This window comes from Platalea leucorodia, assembly GCF_965183815.1.
Source record: "Platalea leucorodia genome assembly, chromosome: 4".
In the NCBI taxonomy this organism is placed as follows: Eukaryota; Metazoa; Chordata; class Aves; order Pelecaniformes; family Threskiornithidae; genus Platalea; species Platalea leucorodia.
This window is the reverse complement of record NC_138826.1, coordinates 111,486,322-111,503,078: the sequence shown is the minus strand read 5'-3', so window position 1 is coordinate 111,503,078 and position 16,757 is coordinate 111,486,322. Positions and strand designations below refer to the sequence as shown.

Sequence of the window (16,757 nt, the reverse complement as noted above, 5' to 3'; positions counted from 1 at the left end):
TGGATTAGAGTTTAGAATGGTTCAGTGCCACAAGGGAATTATATAATTACTGCTAATAAAACGCGTAATTGCTGCTGATAAAACCTTCTCACCATAATTCATCTATGCCACCCACATGCCATAAACGTACTTGGGAAATATGCAAAGGTTTGTGTGGTGGTTTGGGCTTTTTTTTTTTTTAAACTTTCATATGTATTTCTCAGAAGTTAAAACCAAGTGCCTTAGTGGCAGTGAGTCATATCGGACAGACGTATGAAAATATCTACTAATTGTAAAATCGTTAATTTAAAATTACTCTAAAATTGCCCTCCTTTTGGTTGCAGTACTATTAGAATGTTATGCCTTGTAGTTCTTTCCAGATGCAGAAGAGGGTAGCTTATATCCTTTGTAATCCTAATTTAAAAGCACTGTGATCATTTTGGGGCTGTTACTGTTTATTAATAAGTAACTGTGAAAACTACAAAATCTCATCCCTCTTGCTTTTTCTGTGCCTGTCTTCAATGGCGCATTATACAACGTACCTTGCCTATTACCTAATATCCTGATACGCTCTCCAGCACTTGGACGCTCATATTTGTGAGTTAACAGATCTGTCTTTGTGTTCCAAGTCAACGTTCATTTCATATATGCTGTAGTTTTAAGTAGCACGTCTGTAGTTAGCAAAATCATGCTAACACGCAGGAAGACATAAATGGAAACGTAAACTTGTTATGAATAGTTGATAGATAAACTCAAACTTTAGGTATTAGGGAGTCTTACTGTATAACGTAGTAAATGTGGGCACCGGTAATCCTTTCATATTCACTCTCACATAGCCCTCCTTGCTGTACAGCCTGTTGGAGCAAATTAGACAGGAAAGGAGAAATACTTCCTTTCCATATTGCAAAATACAACATTTCCATATTGTACAATAATTCCATAGTATAAGGACCCTGTTCAAAATCTTTCAAGAGAAAACTGAACAATTTTAATGTTATATTGGTAGTCATTAGTGTGAAAGCTCTGCCTTAAGAAAGAAAACCAATGAAATTCCACATTTCTTTTTCCAAAGGTTGTATGTTCATCCCCATTTCTAGTGTGTATTTCATTAATTTCTAATCTCGTCTCCACCTGGTCTGTGTAATCAGGCAGTTTTCTAAAAGCCGGTCCTTCAAGCTGTGAAATGTCAGGTGGCACCTTCTGTGCCTTCCAAGCCCTGTGGAACAGGCAAGCCTTTCACCTCCTCCTCCTCCTCCTCCCAGATACGTGTATTTCTGCATACTGGTCCAGAGGGAATCCCCATAGATTTTTGGCTTCCAGGGGTTCACAGTCACGTACCCCCCCAGCTCTGCTTCCTCAGATCCTGAGTTTCCTTTACAGCAAAATCGGTCCCACAAAGCCGTAGGATTTCCCCACCAAGCGAGAAGATTGCTGCAGTGAAAACGGCGTAGTTACATCCCCAGTTGTGTCTCAGAGCAGCAGGAGTCGTCTGTATCCTTCTGGCAGCATAGGGAGAACAAGTGCCTGAGACAAACTAACAGCACTGGTGAAGATATTACATCTGTGCTGATGCTTGAAATTGCATCCCTTCGTTTCACAAAGTTACTTTGTCACAAGCTAGACGTACAGTGGCAGTTATTTTAAAAATACATGGCATTTTTATGATCAGAAACTGGTTTAATAATTTGAAAGATGAGTTTGTGATCTATGTACAGCTGATAACCATAATTATCACATGCAGCCTCTTTATAACTCCTGTGTGTCCTGATGGCTTCATGCCATCCGGTATTGACTGAATGGGTTTAAATAGCTTAAAACCTCCTGACTTACACTGGCTTCATATTGGCAATGTATTTTGCCGTTAATTTTGCTCAGGAGAGACGGAAGACCTGAGCCATTTGTTTGGGATTCACTGGACCTCAGTTTGCCTGATGCAGGAGGTTCAGAGAAAAGGCTTCTGCTGGGCTCAGATTGACGGTGCCATGCAGAGCATTTCACTGCTGCTGCGATCACATTTTATTTATGATTTTCCTGCTGGAAAGCTGGGAGCTGCAGCCATGGAGAGGTGCCTACAGCCCCATCACACGATGTGTGCACAGCCACATAGCACTGCAGCTGTCCTAACCCCAACCGTCCTGACGTTCGCTCGGGGGCTTACCTGTTCCTGATGTGTAACCTACCAGCAAGGTGAGAGGTGCTTAGAGGCACCAACAGAGAAGGCCTTGTCGTATTTTTTTAAAGCTCTCTGCAGCCGTGTGAGCTGACATAGAAAACCCTCCTGTTTATATATTTATAGCTTTGCACTGTTCTTCACAGTTGGTCCCAAGGTACCTCGATAACACTGACGTAACAGGCAATGTTTTGACTGTTATCATAAAATACTGTAATGTATTTTTATTTGCAATAAGTTTTCCCAGTGCCAGCCTGGTGTACTAGATACCACCTCTATGTTTATTGTTAATCATATTTATTTGGTTACGGTATGTTCTAAATTGAGAAGTTCTGGGGAGGGGAGGGAGGAGAGCAGAGATTTCAGTCTCCTGTGGCTGCCAGCAAGGCTGTTTATGTTGCTGTGGTTGTCATAGAAACCTAGGGAGACAATTAGAGTGTCCAAATGCTTTTCAAGAAGAATATAGCGTTTTGGTTCTTTTGAATATAGGGAACTTTGTGGCCAGCGGTGGCCCTGGGGGAGGGAGACCGCTTAAGAATAAATCTGACCAAGTCCAAGTCAGGCCTTGAAGCAGTATGGGTAGTGTGCAACGGGTACACTTGTAAGATCATAAATGTAAGACAAAGAATAGAGATCTATTTATTTGGTTTTATTTAATCAGTTACATAAGCCTGATTCTGGTATTGGAATAACACAGAGAGGAGCATCTTGTCCAGGGCACCAGCACAGTCAGGTGCTTTGCTGCCCTCGGTATTACTGAACCAGTTAACAAAACAACTGTTGATGTGCAAACCTTGCTGCCTCCAGCTCTGCCCAGGGACATATTAAGGATGCTTTCCAGACAGTGAGCAAGAATATTCTTAAATTATTCACTTTGTAATAAAAGAAGAAGAGCTGTTTCTTCTCTCTTAGTGTGGTCTGAGGGTTCTGTGTTGGGACTCTGTTCTCCAAGATTTAGGGAAGTTTTGCATTTAGCAGTAGCACAGAAAGGCTTGCAGTTCTGTTCTCTTCATGAACATCGAATTATAAAATCCCCACAAAGTTGATAAAAAGCATTATCTTGCTTTTACAGATGGGGATGCAATGGGAAAATTCCAATATGAAGCTCAGGTGGCATGACAGAGGTCACGGGCAGAGTCCGTCTCTCAGCCAGGACTGAATGTGGAGGTGATTGCTTTCAGTTCTGTGCTTTCAGAGCCCAAACCGGAATCTAGTTTTTGCCCACAATTGCAATTACTCCCGCAGTACTCTCGGAAACCTTGAAACTTCTGTCCGTGTAATTGCAATAACCCTAAAGGCCAGCCAAGAATGCTCTAGAAGTAACTTTAAATTGCATTAATATTCTTACAGTTGAAAGAATAACTGTGCAAGGAAAGGAGCTACTAATAGTGCCTTGACATGACATTAACCTTGATATATGTTGTCAAGACCACAGCAGGCCCACAACTGTAAGCTAAAAGGCTCTCATGAGTTACTCTGAGCAATCTCCCCCTGGAGAGAAAGATGTTGACTTTATACAGTAAACAATTATGAAGAAATAATAACATCATCTGCAGATCAGAGGCAAGCCTAGAAGCCATCCTGTCCACAAAATTAGCTGGCAGGTCTCCACAGTCCCTGAAGGAGGACGATTGGGAACAGCAATCTATAAAGGGATAGGAGCTGAGTGATCTGCTTTCTTCAGCCATTTTTATGTACTTCATTAGAGGCACATCTCCCTGCCACGGGAGTTTAATGCTTCATGGAGAATCCTGCTTTTGTCAATGTAAAGCAGCATTCCCCTCTCTAAGGGCATTCATTGCAAAGGCGAGTGCAAGAAGAGCTCTGCATTTGGGAAGCTCTTCATTTTCCTCTGGCCAGCACTCTCCGGAGCTCCTTCCTTCCATGTAAAATTAACGGCATGTTTACAGATGCCCGATAATGCTGTTACGTGTCACTGTGTGCCTGTTGCTCGTATCCATCGGTTTGCTGAGGAGTTTAACTGTATCTCAGAAACCTGTTCTGGGGAAAATTGGGTTTAAATTACCTGGGCAATGTGAAGAAGGAGGTCAGGCAGGCAGTCAAACCCTGGTTCCCAGCTTCAGGAGAGTTTCCACCACAGAAATGTGCCTAACGACTTTGGCATTCGAGCCTGGACGCTAACTGGATTCCAGTGGTTAAAAAAAAACTATAGAAGTTCATTAGCTGGATTCTCAGACAACGGCCTGGTTTATGTCCAACAGGGACATGCCAGTGTCTGTCACAGCCTCGGGAGTATTCTGGGGAGCTTTACATTCACACAGTGCTGCCCGTTGTCTAACGCATAGCAGATGAGACTGTTAAAATGAGCAGAATACTTTTTCTTTGTAGCAACATTAGATTTTTCTAGAAATGTCAGGTTCCTTTTGCTGCTTGTAAATAAAGACAGACATAAATAAGTTCATTACTCTTGTTTTGCTAGTCACTGTCTTACAAAGATGCTTTTGCAATGTGACAAGTACATTTGTAAAAGTTGCTGTGACTGCTTTACTAATGCTGAAAAAATATATGTGCATATTTACAGACTGAGAATCTATTTTCAGTCCGTCATGGGGAACGGGTATACAGACCTTTCCTGTTAGCACGGAAAGGCTAGCACCAGAGCAGCCTTCCAGGAATGAAGTGCTCTTCTGTCCCTGGGTAGACATTGCTAGTTTTGTCATGCAGGAACTATTGGTAGAAGATTTGATTGCTGAAATGTTGGTTTGGAGTCTTTCTACAAGGGCCTGCATTGTAAAGTGCTGCTAAATTCAGCAGCAGTTAGAGGGGAAAGTAGTATTTCTCTTACTAGGTCTTCAGATCGATAGATGAAGATTATACATAGGATTATAGTTGTCACATTTGCAAAGCAGAAAAGTAGTAGAGGGAGTAAATGATTCAGGAAAGTCACAGGATCTGCAGAATATTTACATCTGCATGTATAACGCCAGCACTCAGAAGAGCTGTGATTATAAGCCGTAGTCTTAGCAAAATTTCTTTCTGGACAATATGCTAAATGTTTACTAAATTGAAAAATTCATCACTTCAGTAGGAACCAGAACATAGAATCCCCCCTCTCCCTTCCAGGATCATTTAGGAAAGAAGACCAAAATATATGAGGTTTCAAATAGAATTAAATTCTGATTATCTTCACCATTGCCAGTAAGGATGGAAACCTGGAGTAGCCGGGTGGCAGTACGCGATGCTGTTTGTCCTGTTTCATTAGGAGCATGTACTTCAGCGTAATGATATCTAATACATGTTAGTGAGGTGTGCGAAAACAGAAAGGATAAAAAGGTCTGAAACTGATTACTGTCTTTGTCAGCCTAAAATCTAAGGCACAAGGTCTTTTCTGGGAGGAGGATATTAGCAAGTGTAATCACGGTCTAATGGTTGCACATACCGGTATGATTCTGGAGAGCTGGGAAGGTAGAGAAGGAACTTAAGAAATCTTGTTCATTAATTATTTTAATGCCATCTCTGCTAACTGGTAAGAGCAAATAGGAAGAATAGAAGGGTAAAGTGATGCAGAATATTGTGTCTTTATAAATGAAGCCTGTGCCCTTGGTGATGCAGGAGTATCAGAATAGTAGCAAAAATATTTTGCAGTAGCAAAATAGTGCAGTTTTAATGTTCTGATTCTTTCAGCCACTCTTCCCACTCAAATCTTTGAGGCATCAGGTTTTTAAGTTCTTTTAAAAGGGAATTATTTCATGGTGGGCCTGATAGCCATGATAAGATCTCTTTAAGCATTTAAAAATATGGTAAAATCTATATATACACTTAAATAATCCAAATTGAGGATGGAATTTTCTTGTAACATTAACAGAAGATACAGTCTCTTCATATTCATTTTCAAGGGGAAGAAAATCTATTTTGTATTATTTTATTTTTGACTGAATCTAACGCCTGACCAGTTAAGGTCCTTTGTATATTGTATCTGCATTTTAGGTCTAAAATAATGAGCAGACCATCAAGATTATCTAAACTGAAACTATTTACATTCCTTTAGGGTAATTACTTAGGAATTACTGTTAATAGCTCTAACTCATTATATCTACTCAACCAATGGCAAATTCTGGATGCTTGAACGGAAGGACAAAATATACTCCTAGTCAGTCCTGTTATGAAGTGATGTGTTCTGCCTCTGGAAACGTTTAGTTTATATGCTGAAGACAAAATTTACTTCTTGGAGACACCCAGCACAAAATAGGATTTTAAAGCAGGTCTGGTTAGTTTGAAACATCATTTATGTTGTTCTCTACCAGTTCGTTTGTATTGCACTTTGCTGCTGAACACTACTTCAAGATCTTGCTCTAAGTTACTATTTAAAAGGCATTCTGGTAGAGAATGATGGAGAGACAGATACTGACAGCTATTTGGGTTAGTTGTTGTAACAGCTACTTCAGAAATATAGCATTGAGGTAACTGGAATAGAAAAGCAAAAGTGGCCCTTGAGCTAAAACATTCCAGAATGGAATGGAATGGAATAGGAAATGCTGGTTTGTGTCAGGAAAAATTGTGTTACAATTATTTAAATGGAAACTGTTTGAGTGTATGCTCTTCATCACTTAAAAGTGGTCCAAAGAAGGAGATGCTGTGGTGTTTAAGATTTGAGTTTACATCCTGTTGAAGGAGCAAGCTTTCTGCTCATTTCAGTCATTCTGTGGTCAGGTGAGATGGGACTAGAATAAATCTTGTTTCCCGTTTTAAAAGCATGTTTGCTGTTAGTTGACAAAGGAGAGAGATAGGAAAGCGAAGGAAAAAAAAAATGCCAACATGTATGAGAGAGCTGGCAGTCTCTTGTCAGCGTGCTTAGGCTATGTGGTTAATTCTCGCAGCTTTCCTCTCCCTCTCTTATGAAACATATACTGGAGGAGAGAGTCTCTTATCGCCCAGAGGAGCCTGCTGCTAATTAGCTTCTTCAGCTGCTCATCTTTTTAGGGACCGATTGAAAGCTGTCCCTGCCTCCTTGGGGTTTCTCCCGGGGCGGTGTCGCAGCAGCGGCAGAGCATGGCCCCGGCGCTCCCCTGGGCCAAGGGAATCGGAGCCAGGGCAGAGGAGGATGCTTCAGCAGAGAGCGTGAGCGCGCAGGGAGCTGCTGCTGGGAGGGAGCTGGGGATTTCCCCTTCTGCCTTGGAGCCAAAGCAAAAGGAACTGACTCATGTTTGGGAGCATGTGGATTTTTTTTTCTGAGAGGGGGATATTTCCGATAGTTGTTTTTCACATGTGTTCAGTTATTGACTCTGAAGTGCGGATTTAAATAAAAATCCTTAGTGAAAATTGTCTCAGCAGATTCCTTTAGGTTTTTACACTCTGAAATAAATTTACTAAATTGACATTTTCTCTGTTTTGCTGGTGGAAAATATTTTTGAAAGATGCATGTGGTTGCGGATTTTTATTGATTAAGAACATTCAGCAGGGTCGAACCCAGTCTTCCGTACAGCAGCTTGTACCTTTAACAGCATCCCTAATTCAAATCTTACACACCTCTATTCCATAATAGGTAACTCTTCAAAAATCACATCATCTGATATAGTAAAATTGTTATCTCTTCCCTTCTTAAAAGGTTGAAGTTTTCAGAGGTTTTTTTTTCTTTTTGAGGGAAAATAAATTAACATGTTTCTGCATTTGGACTGTTGAATAATTCAATATGTTTGATGAGTTTAATTCATATAAATTGTTGTATGTGCTGTCTGCATGTGTGTTTCATTTCCTCGAGAATGGAGGCAGTAACATCAATCCCTCACTGGTGCAGGATGAGCTGGAATTATTGATTCATTTGATTTAGAGTCCTGACCTTATTTTAACTCAGCTCGTGCGTTAGTACAGACTAGGAAATGGGCAGTCTGTTAGATGGCAGGTCGTACATCTGAACAGCATCACTTTGGGCATTTCTTCTTGCTTGTAGGATGTATAGATTTTCTTTTTTCCTGTAGCTTTCCACAGCTGTCACATTAGCTTTGCATAGATGATAATGAGGGATGAGTTTGAGGCTTTGCATGATTATTTAGTTCTTCAGACCTGTGATTCAGATGATGTATGTTCCCATTTAGCATATTTTCTTGGCAAAAAAACAATTGTTAAAAAGCACTTATTTATGTAAAGTTCTTTTTAGTTGTCAGAGGCCATGGAAAATAGATGATTACTTTGATTTCTGCTGAGTTCTGCTGCCACCAGATCCCAAACTTTGAGTTTCATGTAACAATGAAGACTTCGGTACCCAATGTTTATAAATGTCGTAAGCTAGAGATAGTGTAACCGCTTATCATTTCTGTATTTTATAAAATCCCTTAGATTTGGCATAGGTATTGCACCTGCATGCACAAATCAAAGCCGAGCGACAGTCTATGTTAAGTGCTCACTCTCACAAATCAGGCGTGAAATAATTATCTTGTTATAAGTGGCCTTAGAGTATTATTTAAATCTCCTTGGGGCTCCATTTTCAGTTACAACATTAATTATTTCCAGTGAATTTTAGGGCTGACAGTGGAAGAATAATTTTTTGGATAGCTCTGTTGGTTGATTTAATTTAGAGCCTACCCAGTACAGTGTGTGTGGGCAGGGATGCGGTGCTTCATTCCCCTTCTGAAGCACCAGTTTCTCTGAGCTTTTTAGGGCAGAGCTATTGCCACCTACTGGAATCAGGGAAAAGCTCCTTTTTAAAAATACTCTTCCATCATCTATTTAAAAAGATGAGAGCAAGATCTCAAATTTTTAGTCTGGATAGATTTCAGTTGCAATGGCAGACAGACAGTTGCTGGCAATAGTTAAAATGTAGTATTTGCATCTAAACTGCTGTCACAGAAGTTGAATGTAACAGTTCAGTACTTCAAATGGAAGGTTAAGTTGGCCAAAAGGTTATTGTTAGAACTATAAAAATATAAACGTTTTATGTATGTCAACAACTAGAAATGAAATAGAGCAGGGAAGCGCTAAAAAAGGTATGCTAATACATGTAATATTGATCTATATTTTAAACTCCTTGTCCTTATAGCTTTTTGTCTCAGGTTCAACAAAAAAAGCAAATTCAAAGTTATTTTTAACATCCCCCCGCCTTTCCTTTTGATTTCAGTGGAAATTTCAGAAGGACAAATATTTTGTTCTCTCTTCACTTCCCATTAAAATATGTGGTTGATTGTGATTTTAAGGTTTTAACAACTCTATGGAAAATCATTTCTGCACAGTGCAGCTTTGGCGGACTCTGTAAGGTGCAGGGACTGCTGCCCGGTAGAAGCAATAAATGAACTAGCTTTAAAATCTCAGCAGCGTGCCTGCAGCAGCAGAGCCCGACCCGGGCTGCCCGCCGGGCGCTCCGCTTGCAGGGCAAGCAGCCTTTCAGGGCCTTCGGGACTGGAACTTGGCAAATAAGTTATTTGGATGAGGAATTGAATCGGTAATGCTCGCCATTCTGTGCCACATCTGGTAACTTGTTATAATTGTGTCAGCATGACCCATCTGTGTGTAGAGTTTGGGGTTTAGGTGGGATTGGTTTTGTTTTTCTAGATTGAACTATAAAATCTTGCCATTCTCTACTAACTTGATATACCAGGTTTCAACCTAAGAGCATGTTTTTTACAATACCTTCGCATGTCTAAAACTTCAGGGTAATTAAAAGCAATAATTTTTTTTTCTGTTCCTTTATTGTTTTCTGGGGTGTTGGGAAGCATTTGGAAAAACAAGATTGTAACACTGATATAGAACCTATTTCATTTGGAGGTTGAACTTCCAGTCAGTATTTCTGCTAAGTTACCTTCATCCTGAGTTACAACAACCACCTTGATTTCTTTGGTCTTTTTTGACCATGGGCTTAGAATTACTTTTGGCAATTGTAACTCAAGTGATGCTTTTGAGATGCTAATGACATCGTCAATAATACTACTGACACATGGTGAACAGCACAAGTGGCCATAAAGGCTACTTGTAAGTGCAAGTAAGAATAAGAAGTCTGGATAGAGTTTGTCTTACTCAACTTCAGGTGTCTAAAATTTCGACCCTGAGCTGTCTTGTAGTTCCTTGACTGATGGAGTAAAAGATGCTGTTCCTGTTGTTCCTTATGTGCGGCTGGCTTTTGCCTGTGTTTTATAGCATAGAGTTTGTTACATCACGCCAGCAATTCTTGCACACTGTTCTGTTAATATTAAAATATTGATACTTGTTTTATTGAGCCCTACGCTCAGCCCTTTCCACCCATATTCACTGGGGCGATCTGTCTTCATATACTCTAGGAGAGAGGCGTCTCCTGGGAGAACTGATACTTCTGCAGTCAATAGGCACCCGGTTGATATTTCTGTTGTAACAAAAGAACTTTACAAACGCTAATTATTAAGTAATTTAAATGTAAAATCAGGTGAAAAAACAAATGAGATTGAACATTAGGTAGAGATTTATTTGATAGTAAACTTGCATGAAATTCTAAAATGCTGCATTTGACATCATAATCTTCAGACCAATTTGTTTCAGTAATTTAATTATTAAGTGTTCATGCTGCAAGGAGATACAATCAGAAAGACTAAATGCTTTTAGATCTGGAAACAGAAGGTAGAAAGTCTCCAATTCGATTACCCCTGTTCTGTCAGTCATTTGCTTCGAGCCTGGTTCTCTGTCTCAAATATGTCAGAGCAGGGATGACCCAGAACTTCCACATAAAAACGCTGGGAGCAGCAGAACTGCTCCAGGGAAAGACCGGGAGCACTGAGCTACAGAGAGGGGTTTTCACACAACCAAAATATTTAATATGCTAGTGGGTGCTAAATGCCAGTCTGTCTTTAACAAAAAATACTTTTGAGTCCTACATTTCTGAGCATTTTTGTCTGAAAGAGCTCAAACAGAATGAAGCCTGCCTGCCTGCAGGCACCTGTGAGTAATAGAGAGTGGCCAAATCTGTCTGGTCTTCAGTGGAAAGGCTCGTGCCACCCTGGTTAGCTCCATGAGGCCCCCAGGGCGACTGGTAGCTGCCTTCCAGTTAATGCTCATCACTGAGATCTCCCAAAGGTTTCTCTATCAGAAAAAATGACCAAATCGTTAATGAACGCTCCCTCCTTCAGAGAAGTAAGGGAAGCCAGCAATGACTGGATGAAGGCATGGGTGCATATGTGTGCTGGCTGCTGAAGCTGGTTGTTCCAAAAGTGAACTATTTCTGTATAACCACAGAAAAGCCACTAAACAAACTGTAAAGCACATTCTGGGGTCACAAGGAGTCTACGAGTCTTTCTCAACCCTGATGGCTGCCGGGAGGGAAATAATAGCTCATTCTGTTTCCAGAATGCCTCTGCGCTACCTTTTTGCTGGTTGTCATGTGGAGATAGCTTTGTGCTTGTGTTGTTTAAAATTTGTGAAATGGCATCTATTCCATGAGCAATTAAATATTCCCAGATGCCATTTCTTGCGAGGGCTTGCCGTGTGCCTGCACCCGTGCTGCGGCACGAGATGTTTCTTTTCAGTTTGTGTTTGATTGCTGTGAAGAGGATTGAAGGGGCAGGGAGGGTTTGCAGCAGTCGCCAAGGCGGTGGTAGCAATAATTCTCTTGTCCCACTGACTGCTGTGCGTGCGAGTCACGTCATTGAGCCACAGCCCCATCACACGCATCACATCTCCATCCAGACCTGCATGCGAATATGCGATGCTTTAGGTGTTACAGCCGTGAGTCTTGCCCTCTACCACATCATGGTGGTTTTTCCACTCTGTCTGGTAGAATGCAGTGTTTTTCTTATTTTTCTTGATACTACCGTAGTACTAAAATATCTGTTCATCATGACAAAGGCTTCAAAATACTGGGCAGTATCACCTCCGTCGTATTTACTCGAATTTCTAAACGTTCTTTGCTGGTCTGCACCTTGGTGAAGTTCTTCAAGAGTCAAGGATACTTGAAAGAAAACAGAAATAGTGAAAACTGCAGCATTTAACCAACTGAAATTTTTCATTATGAGAATTAGAACCAAACTAACTATTACTCTGTCTCTTACTGGATCTTGCTCTTTGTGAGGATTTGCTTAGACTTTTTTAAAGACAGGACTGGAATCTGGGAGGCTTCGTGACCTGCTGATGGCACTCTGCTGGAGCCCACCTCTGTTTATAAAGTGGTTGGAGTTCTCATGCACGTCACTAGTTTGGACGCTGCAAGAAACAGTAAAATCTGTCTTAAAAGAGGAACAAAAGAGGTAAAAGATTTAGGGTTAGTAAAGTTGTTCAAGGACATGAACAAACAAAGTTTTGTGGTGAGAGGTGAAATTTCAGTGGACCAGCAGGCACAACCTCTTGCAGAGGCACAGACTTTATCAAGAGGATATGCCTGTCAATAAAAGGGACAAACCCAAGGTTTATATGCATACTAAGAATGTTTCAGTAAGGATTGCCAGATGGTTCAGTGCTTGTGACACACCGTGATTTTTTTTCTTTTTGTTTTTGTTTTTTTGGGGTTTTCTTTTTGAGATCAGGGTTTGTATTCTACAAATGAAAAATTACTGAAGGTCTTGGTCTTTAAAGTACACAGGTGTCAGAGACTGTAAACCATTGGAGTACGTCCTTCAGAGGGGGAAAAGCGCAAAAATCTTACATTGCCTGCTCTTGCCTTCTGAGCCTTACCAGAAGCGTTGCACTCTTTCACTGCTGCTGTTTCATCCTCTTTGTCAGCTTGCAAATAAACAGAATGATCTTTGAAGTTAAACATTTAGCAGATGTGGGCTTTGCTTCTCCTTTAACGTTACCTTGCTGTAACTTTAACCTTGTCTGACGTCTAGTTCTAGTGGAGCTTTCTCTGATATTTTGGAGAAATATTTTCTGCAACTAAATATCAACTTATCAAGCTAATAAGTGAGTCATACTTTAAATTGAGAAAAAGCTGTTCAGAATAGATATTAAAAAAATAATCTCTGTCTTTACAAAAAAAAGTATCTTTAAACTATTTACTCAGTTTTATGAAGAAACTATCCAGAAAAAATTACCAGATTGTACTCTTGTTTGTTTATCCTATACACTGGTATTTGATTCTCCATCTTATAATTCTCACTCACTGCTGCCGGTGTCACTGAATTTTACAGTTTCAAACTCTAAAGTAGTCTTCTGGGAATACATAGTAAACCCATTTCGTCATGGCTTCTTAACTTGAGAATACCACATCTAATTTTTACAGCTACGATTTCAACCTGCGAACCCCTTAGCTGGGTGTTAACCAAGTCATCTTCTGCCGGCTGTTTATTGAGTTGTAGTCTTAGACCTGGATTTAAGTGGATGTAGAATGGACCTCTGTGCACTCAGTTCTTGCAGTAATATATTTAGATATTTGAGGTTTTTATTTAAAGTACTTTTATAAGGTGCTCATTGTCTTTAAATATATATGTAAATATTTTTAATAATCCTTTTCCAGGGAAAAAAATGCAAAAAAATCTTTTTTAAACAAAAACAGAACAATTTTTATTTTATGATCTTTCTGTTCCTTTTTTAAAATAATTTCAATTTTTATTGAGAATTGGGGCAATTTTGAAGCTTTTTCACAAAAAAATGAAACAGATATGCCATTTTCCTTGGTTTTCTCACCTGAATATCTAACTTTGTACTGTTAACTATTTGATACCTGAAAGCATTCAATGTTTAAAAGAAACACAAAATACCATATTTTGAAACTCTGACCTATTTAATGATTAAAGTAGTTAAAATGATCATAGGTAGAAATGCATGAAGGACAGCGATATTAAGCTAAGATGCTTATACTCAAAACTAATTAAGATTTTGCATTTTGATCAGGTTTTAATTTGAATTCTGCCCATTAAAATTCTGGAGGCATGACCGTTAGTTGTTTAAGTGAACAGATAATTATTTTTCAGAGTTGTTGTATGACCCCTCACAAGTTTAATCATTATTAATATAATATTTGAATTATTTATGATTTTCTCATGATTATTAAATCATACAATTTAATTATTACTAGTTAATTTTAAATTGTACTGGGGTAAACAGAGTGTGTCGAGTCGGGATCAGAATTCGGACTAGGATGGGGCACTCTGTAGAGCACAGATACATCAGACATTTCCTGATTCCTTATTCCCATATGATACTTTGGAAGAGTAGGAAAAAGCTTGGGAAGATAAATAAGTCAATCTATGTGTTGTGTGATTAAGGTAATTATATGTCTTATAACAAAAAACAGGTATTTGCTTATTTCTGCTCCCAGTTTTTAAGTGTGCTGTAGCTGAGACTGGTGTACATGTGTACCTGTGTACCTAATGGGTGCTGTCAGCTGTTGTGAAATCTGAGATGGTTGGGCTTTAACACTAGATATAAATGTTATTCTGGCTTTTCCTGGTTTGAGTCCATTTCTCAAGGTAAAGAGAGTGTGAAAGATGGTGAGAGAAGCTTGCCAGACGGTGTTCTGGTAGTAGCAGAGATTTGTTTCTCTCTGTTCCTGGTAAATAGGACAAAAAATGAAGTTTGAAACACTTGTGGTGTGACAGCAGAGTGGGAAATTGTAGCCAATGGCCTGGAGGTGGCCAGCAGGACTCGGAAGGCACCAGTATAGGATAAAAGAAGTCTACTGGAGTAGCAGGCTGAACTTTGAGAGGACAGGAACAGGATACAGCAATATGAAGGAGAACCTTCAGTCCAGAAACAAATCCAAAACCGAACATCTTTCATCAGGAGATTAGAATTATCTAATCACTGTTTGCTCAGACCCACAGATAACGAACATCCTAACGGGCACTGTCAGACAGCTGAGCTTCTTCCTTTGGCAAGAGACGCAGGAACTGTGTTGTCCACCCTTCAGAATCCACTAATCAGTGGTTACAAAAATACTGAAACATCCAGAATGGCAAACAGTTAAGAACCCCTTTGAAGTGATTAATATTGGAGAACTATTTGTCATGGGGAAAAATTGCTCCTGTTTTCAATCATTTGGTAGTCTATTGCTCAGTCTATGCAGACTGAATAACAGCTCCAGCACTCTATTTATTGGGCAAATTCAGATGCAGTTGCAAAGCAGAAATTTCTCAGTTTGGGAAAATGGAAGTGTTTAAATTCAAACTCTAAATATTTTTAGCTAAATAAATAATAATGTAAAAAAAAAAAAATTATGTTTATCTGTGACCAGGTGGTTGGGAAGAGAAGTAAATCAGAACAGCTTACTAAGTCTTATGAAGGTGTGCATTCTGACATGACTGAAAATCATAGAATCATTTAGGTTGGAAAAGACCTTTAAGATCATCCAGTCCAACCATTAACCTAGCACTGCCAAGTCCACCACTAAACCATGGCCCTAAGCACCACATCTACCCATCTTTTAAATACCTCCAGGGATGGGGACTCAACCACTTCCCTGGGCAGCCTATTCCAGTGCCTGACTACCCTTTTGGTGAAGAGATTTTCCCTAATATCCAACCTAAACCTCCCCTGGCGCAACTTGAGGTGATTTCCTCTTGTCCTACCACTTATTACTAGGGAGAAGAGACCGACCCCCACCTTGCTACAGCCTCCTTTCAGGTAGTTGTAGAGAGCAATAAGGTCTCCCTTCAGCCTCCTTTTCTCCAGGCTAAACAACCCCAGCTCCCTCAGCCGCTCCTCATAAGACTTGTGCTCCAGACCCTTCACCAGCTTCGTTGCCCTTCTCTGGACACGCTCCAGCACCTCAATGTCCTTCTTGTAGTGAGGGGCCCAAAACTGAACACAGTACTCGAGGTGCAGCCCACTGGTGCCGAGTACAGGGGGACAATTGCTTCTCTATTCCTGTTGGCTATACTATTTCTGATACAGGCCAGGATGCCATTGACCTTCTTGGCCACCTGAGCACACTGCTGGCTCATATTCTGCCGGGTGTCGACCAACACCCCCAGGTCCTTTTCCGCCAGGCAGCTCTCCAGCCACTCCTCCCCAAGCCTGTAGCGTTGCATGGGGTTGTTGTGACCCAAGTGCAGGACCTGGCACTGAGCCTTGTTGAATCTCACACAGTTGGCCTCGGCCCATCGATCCAGCCTGTCCAGGTCCCTCTGCAGAGCTTTCCTACCCTCCAGCAGATCGACACTCCCGCCCAATGTGGTGTCGTCTGCAAACTTACTGAGGGTGCACTCGATCCCCTTGTCCAGGTCATTGATAAAGATATTGAACAGAACTGGCCCCAGCACTGAGCCCTGGGGAACACCACTTGTGACCGGCCGCCAACTGGATTTAACTCCATTCACCACAACTCTTTGGGCCCAGTCATCCAGCCAGTTTTTTTACCCAGCAAAGAGTACACCTGTCCAAGAATCACAGAAGGCAATTATGTGTCAGAGAGAGCTATTTCTATGAAGTAATTATTTCAGTAAGGTCTTCTGCTTGAATAAATGAAATATTAAGTAATTTTTAAATTTAATAGTGTGTATGAGCTATAGTGAAATATTCCTCGTGATTGATGTTAGGAGATTTTAGCAGTCTGTAGACTCTCTGTTTCTTTTGTAAGAAAGAAGATAAAAGAGGGATCAGAAGGTAACAGCCAGTAAGGGAAAAGATGCTCAGTATGAATAATTGACAGTTATTTCTATATATGTTACGTGCTGTCTCCAAGCAGATCTGTAAGAAATGCTGATTTAAACATAAAACCTTATTAGAAATTCCGTTCTTCCCCTACAGCACACAATAAAGA

At 40.4% G+C, this 16,757-nt stretch overlaps 1 protein-coding gene across 3 annotated transcripts in view; it reads left to right on the top strand.

Annotated features, from left to right (window-relative positions):
• Positions 1-16,757, top strand: part of SLC2A13 (solute carrier family 2 member 13) — a 167,502-nt gene that overhangs the window by 136,312 nt on the left and 14,433 nt on the right. The window lies entirely within an intron of this gene.